Genomic DNA, 14,312 nt, shown 5'->3' with positions numbered 1-14,312 from the left:
CAAACACCAGTTAAGACAATGCCCAGCATTTGGAAAAATGTGCACAAAGTGTAATGGAAAGAATCACTTTGCCAAACAATGCTTTTCAAAAGTAAAAACTAAGAAAGGGCAACGAGTTAATGTAATTGAGGACACTGATTTAAGTGAGACATTTTTTGTAGGAATGGTGTCATGTGACAATATCTAAAAGGATACAGAAAATGTGCAGCCCTCAGAAATGGACAAAGCTGATCATAAATTTAATGCAGTAAAAGAGGACAAATGGATGATCCCACTGCAGGTAAATGGAGCATTAGTTACCTTGAAACTAGACACTGGGGCAAAAGCAAACTTAATCAGTATGAGTGACATTAACAATATGAAAGAAAAGCCCAAAATACAGAAAAAGTCAGTAGTACTGAAGGACTATAATGGACAGAAAATAGATAGCTTAGGTATATGCAGATTTAAAGTGACAGTCAAAGACAAAGTGCATCATCTCATGTTTTCTATTGTGGCTGAAAGACTTGATTCACTACTGGGTGACAAAGCTTGTGAGGACTTAGAACTGTTCAAGAGAGTCTACCGTATAAACTGTGCCATAAGCAGACCAGATGACTCGATGGGTTCTTCAGTGAATAATTTCCAGGATGTGTTCAAAGGATTTGGAGTTCTACCATTCACTTACAAGATCCAACTAAAGGAGGATGCTCAGCCAGTGGTACATGCTCCACGAAGAGTTCCAGCACCGCTGCGTGACCGGCTCAAGAATGAACTGGACAGAATGACCACACCAGGAGTCATCAGGAAAGTCGAAGAGCCAACAGACTGGGTTAACTCCATGGTATGTGTAAAGAAAAAGAACAATGATCTAAGAATATGCATGGATCCAAAGGACTTAAATGCAAACATAAAACGTGAACACTACCAGATTCCCAAGCGAGAAGAAATCACCAGTGAAATGTCAGGTGCCAGATACTTTACAAAGCTCGATGCCTCACAAGGATTTTGGCAACTAACACTGGATGAAGAGAGCACCAAATACTGTACCTTCAACACACCATTTGGCAGGTATTGTTTCCTCAGAATGCCTTTCGGGATAATATCTGCATCTGAAATCCTTCATAGAGCGATGGAACACATAATTGAAGGTCTGGAAGGAGTTCGGGTCTATGTTGATGACATTATCATCTGGGGCTCCACACTGAAAGAACACAATGAGAGACTGACTAAAATGCTACAGAGCATACGCCGGAATGGACTGAAGCTCAACAAAGCCAAGTGTCAGTTTGGCATCCAGGAAGTCACTTTCCTAGGAGATAATCTATCTGGTAAAGGAATAGAGCCAGATATGGAAAAAGTAAATGCCATACTCAAAATGCCCCGACCCACTGAAAAAAAGGAGTGCTACGCATCATGGGGATGATAAACTTCATTGGAAAGTTCATTCCTAACTTGTCAGACAAGACAGCCTGTCTGCGAGACCTGCTATGTAAAACAAATGAGTTCGTATGGACAGAAAGACATGAACAAGAGTGGATAAACCTCAAAACAGTGCTGACAACCACACCTGTACTCACCTTCTTTGACCCAACAAAAAGAATCAAAGTGTCAACGGATGCATCAAAAGATGGCCTAGGTGCGGTCTTGCTACAAGCAGAGGGTGAAGATTGGAAGCCTGTTGCCTATGCCTCCAGGTCTATGAATGATACTGAGTTTCGATACGCCCAGATTGAAAAGGAATGTCTAGGCTTGGTAGTTGGACTAGAAAAGTTTCATGGCTACATATATGGGCTTCCCACCTTCACAGTTGAGACAGACCACAGCCCACTGGTTGCCATCATAAAAAAGAACCTGAATGAGATGTCTCCAAGGATTCAACGACTCATGATGAAGCTGCAAAGATATGACTTTGAACTGATCTACACACCAGGCAAATACATAGTGTTAGCAGGTGTACTATCCCGAGCACCCACAATGAGTCATGTGAGCTCTACTGAAGAAGACATGGATGTTCATGTGAGTATGGTCACTGCTGCGCTGCCCGTGTCAGACACAAAATCAAAGCAAATAGCAGAAGAAACAGTAAAAGATACAGTATTACAAACAGTAATAGAGAACATTCATCATGGTTGGCCAAAAGGTTCCTATCCAAAACTTTTCACATAAGGTCAGAATTGAGTGTCGCAAGTGGACTATTACTAAAACAGAACAGAGTAGTCATTCCACAGGCTTTACGTCAAGACATGCTCAAAAGTATTCATGAGGGACACCTCGGAATTGAAAAATGCAAAAGGAGAGCAAGGGACACTGTTTATTGGCCTGGCATAAATAAGGATATTGAGAACATGATAGGCAAATGTGAGACATGTCAGAAACACCAAAATAAACAAGCAAAGGAACCAATGATAGTAGCTGACATACCAACAGCACCATGGCAAAAGGTTGTTATGGACCTCTTTCATTTAAATGGTAAAGACTATCTAATAGTGATTGACTACTTTTCTAACTATCCTGAGATGGTGCTGCTCTCAAGCACCACAGCAAGCAGTGTCATAATGCATGTGAAATCCATCTTCGCCAGACATGGAATTCCCAGGATTGCCGTTAGCGACAATGGTCCATGATTCAAGTGTAAGGAGTGGCAAAAGTTTGCAGCACATTATGACTTTCAACACATCAGACTTACCTGTGCTGAGAAGATCCACACGTGAAGTAAAAAAGCCTGATCGACTTAATCTTTGAGTACAAAGAAAACTACATTGCAAATTTATTGACTGTTGAAGATGTTTATGTTGTTATTGATTAATATTGATTGATACTGATTTTGTTTAACCTCAAAGAAAGGGAGATTTAATGATCAGTAACCTGTCATTCTGGAATGGTACACTAGGTGGTGCTGTATGTATATAAGAGTGGGCTACCCACGATGCACTAGTCTACCCACAAGGCAGCAGTCAAGATGGAGGCCTCTACAGATACTGTACCTAGTCCACATGTGATCAGTAAAGTGTCTAGCAAAAGCTATCTGTTCATAATATAAACGACTAGTTATTAATGAACATAACAGGTGGGATGGGGTAGTGTTCACTGACTTGCTGATTGCACAGAGGGTGGAATGGGCTAGTGTTCACTGATTGCTGTCGGTGGAGAGAATGGAATGGGTTAGTGTTCACTGATTGCTGTGGGTAGAGAGAATGGAGTGGGTTCGTGTTCACTGACTTGCTGTGGGCAGAGAGTGTGGAATGGGTTAGTGTTCAGTGACTTGCTCCAGGTTGAGAGGGTTGATTGGGTTACTGTTCACTGAATTGCTTTTGGTGGAGAAGGTGTAATCAGTTAGTGTTCACTGACTTGCTGTGGGTGGCGAGAATGAAATGGGTTAGTGTTCACTGATTTGCTGTGGGTGGAGAGAATGGAATGGGTTAGTGTTCACTGACTTGCTCCAGGTGGAGAGGGTGGAATGGGTTAGTGTTCACTGACTTGCTGTGGGTGGAGAGGGTGCAATAGGTTCGTGTTCACTGAATTTCTTTTGGTAGAGAGGGTGTAATCGGTTAGTGTTCACTGACCTACTGTGGGTGGTGATAATGGAATGGGTTAGTGTTCACTGACTTGCTGTGGGTGGAGAGGGTGCAATAGGTTAGTGTTCACTGACTTGCTGTGGGTGGAGAGGGTGCAATAGGTTAGTGTTCACTGAATTTCTATTGGTAGAGAGGGTGTAATCGGTTAGTGTTCACTGACCTACTGTGGGTGGCGAGAATGGAATGGGTTAGTGTTCACTGACTCGCTCCGGGTGGAGAGGGTGGAATGGGTTATTGTTCACTGACTTGCTGTGGGTGGAGAGGGTGGGATGGGTTAGTGTTCACTGACTTGCTGTGGGTGGAGAGTGTGGGATGGGTTAGTGTTCAGCGGCTTGCTCCAGGTGGAGAGGGTGGAATGGGTTAATGGTCACTGACTTGCTCCAGGTTTAGAGCGTGGAATGGGTTAGTGTTCACTGACTTGATCCAGGTGGAGAGGGTGGAAAGGATTAGTGTTCACTGACTTGCTCCAGGTGGAGAGGGTGGGATGGGGTAGTGTTCACTGACTTGTTGATTGCGGAGACAGTGGAATGTGTTAGTGTTCACTGACTTACTGTGGGGTGAGAGAATGGATGGGTTAGTGCTCACTGACTTGCAATGGTTAGAGAGAATGGAATGGGTTAGTATTCACTGACTTGCTGTTGGTGGAGAGAATGGAATGGGTTAGTGTTCACCGACTTGCAGTGGGAGGAGAGAATGGAATGGGTTAGTTTTCACTGACTTGCTCCGGTTGGAGAGTGTGGAATGGGTTAGTGTTCACTGACTTGCTGCTGGTGGAGAGGGTGGAATGGGTTAGTTTTCACTGACTTGCTGTGGGTGGAGAGGGTAGAATGGGTTAGTGTTCACTGCCATGCTCCAGGTGGAGAACGTGGAATGGTTTAGTGTTCACTGACTTGCTGTGAGTAGAGAGGGTGTAATGTGTAGGGGTTTGCAAAATCCCCTCAGCCCCCGAAGATCGGGAAATATTAATCCACATCGTGGACGAAGACTTGTGGAATTTAAATTGTCTCTGGGTTGGACAATGTTTTTAAAATGTCCCCAGAACTGCAAAAGGCTGCGTTAAGGAACTCGTGAGCTAAGCAACACTTGGACAGCGGATTCAAAGGACTTTGTAAAAATCACACACATTAAAGTTAGTAGATTTTATTTAAAAAATAAAGATGTACTCTTGAGTTTTGAAACAGAATTTTCAGCAGGAAAAAGGGCAGACAGGCTATTAGCATTTGAATAGGGCCCGAGCTGTCAATCACCCTGTGGTATTTTGGAGGGCAGGTAGCCTACAGCTGCTTGTTTACACTGGGGAGCAGCCCGTTTGAATCTGCCAATCAAAGGCAGTTCGGGAAGCCCCTCCAGCAGAGAGAATGGATGTTTGTTTACAGCAAACTACTACAAGGATGTTTGCATAAGGGATTAAACCACTTGAGACTGCAGTTTCAGTGACCACAATGGGTTTCTGTTTACATAGTGATACAACCCCATTCAAACCCATCAAGATGAATGAAGACACATTCAAAACCCTTGCAATTTTATCAACAGCCATCACAGACAATGGGAACCCCATTCAAACCCACCAGGATGAAGGAAGACACATTCAAAACCCCTGCAGTTTTATCGACAGCCACCAGAGACAATGGCAACTTTATTCAAACCCATCCTAGACAAGGGGACAGTTTGGATCCTTTTGTTTTAGCCCAGAAACTTCTGGATATGGGCGGGAACATTTCAACCCCAAAATTGGGGTATAAGAGATAACTTCTCAGAGCATCTCTCTCTCTCTCTCGCCTGCCTCCATGTGCCTCTCTCTACAGCATGGGAGTCTGTCTAAAGAAGTAAAAACACCAGCAGTTAACTTTTAAAACACTGGGGTGTTTCTTTACTTCAGGGCAGTGAAGATCTCATGGGGGCACGTAGTTGGCATTCAGTGGTGAGCATATATTTTTCTGACCTTCCACAAGGCAACTTAGGATAGGTATAGGGGTGGGGAGTAAAGTGGGAATTTCGTTAAAATTGTGATTTTAGTCGTTTTCCCTCGTTATGCCCATTTTTCCTCCCCTATCTAAGCAATTTTACCATGATTATATTGATCGTGTGGTGTAGTTTATTTAGTTAATAAAGTTTGACTTTCTTACATCCAGATTATTTGTCCGTTTTTAATATATCGTTAATTATAAGTTCCTCTAGTCAGAACTGGAAGGGTGGGTATGGCAATTCGAAACCGCTGATTGGTATTGGTCTCAGTCTGTGAAACAAAAAGGCTGCCTGACCAGGTAAATTACCGTAATCCAGGTAAAGGAAGGTAAATTACAATAAACCAGATAAAGGATGCCCCCCTACAAATTGGCGACTGCGGCAGGACTGGAGGCAGTTTTTGATATGATAAGTGATCTGGATCTGGAGAAAGCATCAGCTCTTGCTTTTCTTCCTTTTAGTCTGTGGATAGCCCTGCAGAAGTTAGCGGCAGCGTGTAAGCTGACCTATTATGGTATAGGTGGCTGGGTTAAGAAGGGTGAGATGAGGGTGCGGGAGGAGGATTAAAGAGGACAAGAATCGGGAGTCAGAGTTTGAAAAATGCCAGGCGGAGGTAGAACGCTTCATAAGAGTGGTGAATGAGGCCAGAGATAGTGGGATGAGGGTGCGGGAAGAAAATGCATGCCTCACACTAGAGGTCACGAAATGCCAGGCAGAGATAGAGCACCTTGTGCAGGAAGTCACAGAGGCTAGGGACAGTGAGATGAGGCTACAGAAGGAAAACGCACACCTCACCCAATAAGCTAGCGAGGGCAAAAGCCATGCGAGGCACAAGATAGAGTTCCTAAAGTGCCAAATTACAGAAGCTAAGAGTAACGAGATGAAATTGCGGGAAGAGAATGCCCGCCTCACCTTAGAAGTAACAGAGCAGGAGGAAATGGTTAGGGAGGTAAAGGCAGCTTATAAGCTGGCCTGCGACCAAAGGTTTAGTGCAGCAGATCATACCCCATGTAACAGAAAGATAGAGAGCTTGGGTATGGAGTTATTAAGGACTAAAGGGATGGTATGTCTCGTAAGTCCGAAGGGAAGTCCGTTGGACAGTACCAGCCGCCCAAACCAAACTGCCCCACAGGCAGCACACAGGACAGAGCTGGCCAGAGAATTAGAGATCCCAAGACCACAGCCCACAGCTCCGAGTTTTGAGGAGCTCTGGCAGCAAGAAGGGATGGACAATGGGGTGGTAGGAGAACGCCAGCAGGTCCTGCTAGGCAGCCAGTGACCAGGGCGAGTGTACCCCCTCGGACAACGGAAGTACGGTCCGCCTGCGAATGACAATGACCCAGGGGCTGTTGTAGGATTCGCAAAATTGGACTTTGTATTATAAAGGGTCAAATGGCAGAAGAGGCCACGATTTTAAAGACTGTTTTAAAAGAAGCCCAGAAAAAGGGGCATACAAAATGGCCGCCATACCATGTGACCAGCTTATTGGGACACTTTAAAATGGTTCCTGCGCAACCTCACACAGCTTTGTGGATTCAACCCACAGTAAGTTCTGGAAGCCGTTGCTGAGAGAACAAAACCAGACCCATATGTATACATATGGATTAGATGCAGATCCAGTCAAGATCGGCCTGGAGACAGAGGCCATCTAAATGTTGACCCAGACAAAAGGGGACAACTTCATAATCATGAGAACAGCACCCAGGACTAGATAATGACATCAGTAGGACATTAAAAACAATGAAGGTAATTCCAGACCAGAGATGGGCCTCTACCGGCCGTTTAAAACATTTTAAAATATAATAATTACCCTGCTGTGCTCCCAGCCCACCAAAAGTTAAACAAAGACTAACCAGATTTTGGGCGGGACACGGACGTTTCTGGGAGAAAGGTATATCTGGAAGACTTTTCGGCAGTTGGACACAGAGATTGAATCCGGACACCCAGAAGAAGAAGCAGGCACTCGGAGGAGAAAGAAGAACCAAGCCAACATCAAGAAGGCCGTCTCGAATCCGGCGTCCCGCCCCGGGGAAACACATCGGGAGATCATCGACCATCCCCGGGCCGTTGCCGGAACTAGAGGCCATCGACCCAACTTGGGAGAAGAAACAAAAAAATAAAAACCCCAAGAGAAGAAACCTTCCAGCTACCCCGGTTGGAAGGAGAAGAGATAAAAATAAACTGAAGAAGCGATGGGAGCCAGCCCAAGGCTCCTCTAACCAGGGTCGAGTCGACGATTGTCGAGCTCGCCAACATCCAGGTCCGCTGGTGTCCAGCCGCCCCCGACCCCCACCTCAGGAGAGAGGTGTGGCGCAGCTCGCAGGGTCTCCACGATCGACGTGGAAATGGAAAGCCTGAAAGGATCAAACGCAGACTGGTTCAAAACCTTGCACTTCCTAGTGGGATTGGTGAGCATGATTCTGGCCCTTCACAATCAGATCTAGATAGGTTTAATAAGGGGGTGGATTTAAGTGTACAATTAACATGAGTTGTTGTCCCTCGATGTTCCGTGTGTTTCCTTGTTTCATGATGATCTTTGTAGAATATAAGATGCCTGTATTTGCCTTAGTTAGGACTGTGTCGTTATGATTTGTTTGTGTGTTTTTACCTCCCATGTACTCTCTTATCTGCTTGCATTTGATTTGATATTTTCCTTATGCAATAAAATTTCATTTTTGTTTCATCAAACTTGGTCTACAAGAGTTTCTCTACATTGTAGTTCCTGCCCCTAAGTCCAGAGTATAGAATCTAAGGGGCGAGTGGGTCAAACCACTCAAGGTTTTACTGTGCAAGAGAGAGAGGCCTCTAGAGAGAAACCTCAGGGACATCTATCGAGGAAAACCCCTAACAGAAAATGGCGACCACGGCAGGACTCTGGCAGCAGGATTGCAATGTAGTAGATCCAAGTTTGAATGGTCGAAATGCAATGGATGAGAGGATAGCGGATTATGTCTTTGGCAAGGTAAATCTCACTAAACAGTGGATTTCCGATCTCTTGCTGGATGGGCGTCCGGTGGATGCAGCCATCAGGTGGACAGAGAGCAAAGAGCATAGGAAGTCAGTGGAGAAGGCAGTGTGGCTGATGTGTTACAAGATGCAGGTCCAGTTTTTGGACCGGGTCGTTGCAGCACAGGCAGCCAGGATCACAACCCAGGCAGCAGAGATAGAGGAAAAAGCCATGGGAGGGGAAAAACACATCACAGCGCTTCATGCGCTAAATCAGGAGCGCCAAGAGGTAGCTAGTCAACATCAGGCTAGGATAGAGTACCTGGAGTGCCAGGTTACCGAGGCAAAGATCAATGAAACGAGGATACGGGAGAAAAACGCCCGCCTCGCACAAAAGCTAAGAGCGCAGGAGGAGAGAGTAGTGGAGGTTAAGGCGGCTTACAAGCTAGCCCTCGAGCATGGGTTTGAGAGCACAGACCACGGCCCCTGCCAAAAGACCATAGAGGACCTAAGAACGGCCCTGGTAAAGGCAAAAGGTATGGTGTGTCTCATCAGCCCGAAAGCTAGTCACATGGACTTTTTAAAGGAATCAAAACAGCCGATTCCAGCTGAGGTAATTGTGGTACCAGCCACCGAGCCCTCAGCACTGCCAAGCTATAGTGATACTTGGCCGGAAAAGGAGGGGGTAGTGAAAGAGAAGGTAGCCGAGGTGGAGTGTGAGGAAGTACCACTGGTAGCAAAGCCGGGACCGGCACCAATGTGTCCCGCTCGGCACCAGAGGTTCGGTCCCAACGCTGCCAGTGGCAGTATCGGACCCCACCAGAATCAGCTCGTGGTGCCCTAAGCTGGCCCCCAATTAAGGTCCATGGTGAGGTATCTCGCACGACTCACAGTAAAGGGAGATCCCTCACTTCACTTCAGGGAGATAGAGGAAACAGCAGCCATTAATGACTGTGATGATCAGGAACAGGTCAAACTGTTGCTTTTCTCCCTGGATTGCACAATCCTTCAGTGCCTCTCAGAGGATAGTAAGAGGAGAAGGAAAGGATATGCGGATCTCAGGGAGGAATTTTTAGAAGTAATGGGAGTGGATGACGGTAGTCCGTTCGACCGTGTGGAAGGGACCGTGCAGCTATCTGGAGAACCCCCATGGGGTTTCGCAGAAAGACTGTGGCCGGTGTATCGATGCAGCTGTCCGGGTATGCCTGAATGGGCTGTAATGAGCAACGAACAGCGGGTTCATTGTCTCCGTTGCTTGGTTAACAACAGTTTGCCAGAGATACAGGCCCTAGCCAGATCTTGGTGTGATCCCCAAGGTACCGGCGTCATGGAGGAGGCGGTGCTCCGTCAGCTAAATGTAGCGTACAAGAATTGTAGGGGTCAGGAAACACCTCCCCAGAAGGGAAAGGTGCATGAGGCAAAACCCGCAGCCCCAAGCAAGAAGGAGTGGCGTCAGGAGGGGAATCGCTCTGTCCAAGCCAAGCTCAATTGCTACGGGTGTGGGAAGGATGGACATTGGCGCAAGGACTGTAGAAATCCATGGAAGGATAGTAAAGGGAGATTTCCCGCAGCCCAAGCCCAGACCGCCACCCCAGCGCCAGCCCAAACACAAGCCATAGCTCCTGCCCCAGCACAAGGAGCTGGTGCAGTTATGGACCCCGCTGCGATTGAATCAATCTGATGATTTCACAGGGGAAAATAGCCGTCACCACTGGTCTTGTCGCTCCCGAGACTCCGACCATTGTACCAAGTGACTAGAGTCGACACAGCCCGTCTACCTGTGTGCGCTGCGATATGATGTATGGAGACAACCCCTCGTGGAGATGGAGGTGGAGGACGTGAAGGGAACCTATCTGTTGGATAAGGGAGCATCGTGCACCGTAGTCCACGCAGATAACCCCACCGTCTCGCCTCTGTACACCAGGGTCCCATATCTTCTGTAGGGCGTCATGGGCGAAGAACAGGCTGGCGCACTTTCCCTTCCCCTCTCCATTCATTTAGGACCACTCTGCACCACGTGGAAGTGTACCCTAATGATGTGGGAGGTGGGAGGTGGAACGGTATCCTGGGGTCGGATTTCTTGGTGGCCCACGGGATTGACGTGGACCTGAGAAATCATTGTCTCTGGGGAGCGGGTACGAGTGTGATGGAGCTAGAGAGTGTTAAGGAAATCCCTATGAAGGCGCGGGTTGGCCGGCGAGAATTAAAGTTCTTAGGTCTAACCCTATGCGCTGGCGAGAGAGCCGTAGACCAGGAGGATAGGCCGGAATCGGTGGAAAATCCACCGGTCTACGCCACTCGCACAGTGGAGGTGTCCCGAAGCGGTGCAAACTGTTTAAACCGGGTGCAAGAGCATCAGCAATCGAAGCCACGTCTGAGGATAAAGATCCTCAGCCTGAGGTGCGCGATGAGTCACAGACCACACAAGCTGGCATTGCAGCCTGCTTGGAAGGAGATGAGGTCCCGCCCACCTGGGGGGAGCTTTCTCCGATGGCCTGGGACTCGGACGAAGAGGGGCCCGAAAAACAAGGTCCCGCCCTCGACACGATTCTGGAGGAGGTAGAGTCGGAGGACGGAGATCCCGCCCTCGACTCGAGCGTGGGGGAGGTAGAAATTGGGGGCAGAGATTCTCCACCTGTATGTACAGGTGAGGAGGAGCCGTCTGCCACAGGCCCAATTCCCGATGGGGCGGAGCCTGAGGGGAGGGAGCCGAAGCCCACAGTCGTGGAAGAGCCATGGGCTGTGAGAGCTAAAGTCCCACCCGAAGGTCCACTCACAAAGGGAGCCTGCCCAAATCCCAAAGGGGCGGAGCCTGAGGGAAGGGAGCCGAAGCCTGCAGTCGTGGAAGAGCCACGGACTGTGAGAGCTGAGGTACCACCCGAAGGTCCACTCGCTAAGGGAGCCACGCCCAAAGTACCTTTTCGCAGGTCGACTCGAATGCCCCAGCCTGTAAAACCTTGGCCCGATTCCCCCGCTCCCAGCAGACGCCGATTTCAGAAATCCATGAAAAAACACAGTCCCCAATTAACTGCAAAAGGCTGCAGGGAACCCGAGCCACAGGTCACTGCAGCCCCGCCACAGGGAGTGGTGAGCTGCAGTCCAATCAGGGATTAGGTAAGCCGCCCGAGGACGGGCGGCGCTGTACATAAGTTTAGGTTTAAGTTTAAGGTGTGTAAATATTAAAATGATGAGAGTTTAAGTAGTTTTAAATTTGCCCAGTGTGTGTGTAGTTTTGGATCGAGGTCGAAAGACCTGATCATGCCGTCACCTAAGCCAGAATCTCTCCGGAGCCTGACTATATCGTTTGATTTGTTGCAGGAACCAGGAGAAAGTTGAGAGGGATCCTCGTCGCGTTCGTGACGATCGGGTGGAGCTGGGCCTATTGGGGCCGCACCAAGGACTCCATGATTTATGGGTGCTCTGGTGATAGAGGCCCCATTGCGACTGACGGAACTGGCCCACGGGACGCTGAAGAGACTGCTGCCTACTGTAAGAATTTGCAATAATTTACAGTTCTGAATATTAATTTTTTTGATTAAAGAATCCCTGGGCGTTGTGCTTTTAAATTTCCAGGGATAAAAATGGCTATCACCACATGGCTGAAGACAAAGGACAATGCTTTGTTTACAAAGCAATTGAATGCTATTAGCATTTGTTTGTATATCGAGTGGATACATCTAAACGGCAGAAGAGACTTTTGTACCTCAAATGGAATCCGTTTAAGAATTGAATGGGTCTAAATCACCTAGCATTCTGGACAATAGAGCAGTTGTATCTCCCTTTTGTTTCAGCCCAGGGAGCTCTGGAAGACACATTAACCCAGTCTAACCACACTGAGTTAGCCAATCACAGCTTTCTCTTGTGTATTGGACCCTTTGGGCGGGGAATTTTGCACACAGCCCTTGCAGGGCAGAACGGCAGGGGCCTCACCAGGTATAAAGATAGCTGCTGAGAAGCAATCTCTCTCTTTACTTCGCTGGACCACAGGTGAGCAGGGTGTTCTGACTCCTCAACAAGGCAACCTAGCAGGAGTTAGGGGGTGGTGATTTGAGGGTAATTGCTAAGATTGTTTAAGTAACATTGGAGCCATTTTATCCCTTATTTTCGCCGTCTGCAACCCCCTGTTATATAGTTTTACTGTAATTACTGTGTTCGTGTGATATAGTTTATTCTTTTGATTGTAGTTTATTTAGGTAATAAAACTTGATTTTTCTCTCATCCAAACCACTTGTCCATTTTAATATCATTAGTTATAAGTCCCTCCACTCAGAACTGAAGGAGGGGTAGCGATTCGAAACCGCTGTTTGTAAATTGGTTTAGAGTGCAGCAGCAAAAGGCTGCTGGCCAGGTGAATTACCGTAAACCAGGTAAAAGTTTGGAATTGGTCAGAGCTCAGAGGCAAAGGCTGCTGGCCAGCTAAATTACCATAAACCAGTTAAAAGAAGCCCCCCCTTACAAAATGGCGAGCCAGGTAGGAGTGGAAGCAGTTTTAGATTTAATAAGTGGTCTGGATCTGGAGAAAGCATCAGCGATAGTTTCTCTCGTTTTTAGTACGTGGGTAGCCCTGCGGATGTTAGCAGCAGCTATATAGGTGGCTGGGTTAAGAAGGGTGAGAAGAGGGTGCAGGAGGAGGTTGAAGAGGCCAAGAATCGGGAGTCCCAGCTTGAAAAATGCCAGGTGGAGGTAGAACGCCTCAGAGAGGTGTATGAGGCCAGAGCTAGTGGAATGAGGGCGCGGGAAGAGAATGCACGCCTCACACTAGAGGTCACAAAATGCCAGGCATTTATAGAGCGCCTTGTGCAGGAAGTCACAGAGGCAAGGGACAGAGAGATAAGGCTACAAGAGGAGAATGCACAACTCACCCAAGAAGCTAGCGAGGGAAAAAGCCATGCAAGAAACGAGATAGGATTCCTAAAGTACCAAATCACTGAGGCCAGGGAAAATGAGATGAGACTGCGGGAAGAGAATGCCAGGTTTGGTGAAGCAGATCATGGCCCCTGTAGGGCAGAGATAGAAAGCCTTAACGTGGCTTTAAAGGTAGCAAGGGGAATGATTTGCGTGATCAGCCCGAAGGCAGGTCAGCTGGATTTTACTGGCAGCCCAAGTAGAACCATCCCACAGGCAGCACCCAGAACGGTGCTGGATTGGGAATTAGAGATCCCAAGACCGCAGCCCACAGCTCAGAGTCTTGAGGAGCTCTGGCAGCGAGGAGGGGTGGACAATGGGGTGGTAGGAGAACACCAGCAGGTCCCGCTAGGCAGGCGGGGACCAGGACCATTGTACCCCCTCCGACAACGGAGGTATGGTCCGCCCGTGAGGGGTGAACCTGAGAATAGGAATCCTCAGCCCACAGCAAGTTCGAGTTCACAGGAAAGCACTGTGGCTTGTGTGGGGGGAGGAGCCATTCATGTTCAGAGTAAGCTGTTTAAGCCAGGGAACAGGGAAGGAGAGTTTTGGGACCCCTGTAGAGCAGGTCCAGTAGCAGAAATCCGGGACAAGGGAGGCACACAGGGGAGAGTTTTGGCCCCAGACAAAAGGCAGGTCCAAAATTCCCCATTTAAAGCCACCTGGGTGAGGGAACATGAGTTTGCTGTCCATGCAAGTTCAAGATCACAGCCTAGAAAGACAGGCAATGTGGCTTGCTTCCAGGGACAAGTTGTCCAGCCCACCAATTGGAACACTTCCCTACCCCAGTGGGACCCTAGTTTTGCCCAAAGTTCAAATTTAAAAGGATTATCTGGCTCAGAAATGGAGAAACAGCAGCCTGGGATTAGAAATCAGCAGGCTGCTGCCCATTCATTCACAGAAGATCGCTTGGAGACTGCCCGCGCATGCGCAGTCACT

The sequence above is a fragment of the Somniosus microcephalus genome, chromosome 8 (assembly GCF_052327205.1).
Source record: "Somniosus microcephalus isolate GS21.2 chromosome 8, FLI_Smic_1.0, whole genome shotgun sequence".
Taxonomy (NCBI): domain Eukaryota; kingdom Metazoa; phylum Chordata; class Chondrichthyes; order Squaliformes; family Somniosidae; genus Somniosus; species Somniosus microcephalus.
The sequence above is the reverse complement of the archived record's forward strand: the minus strand, read 5'-3'. Positions refer to the sequence as shown.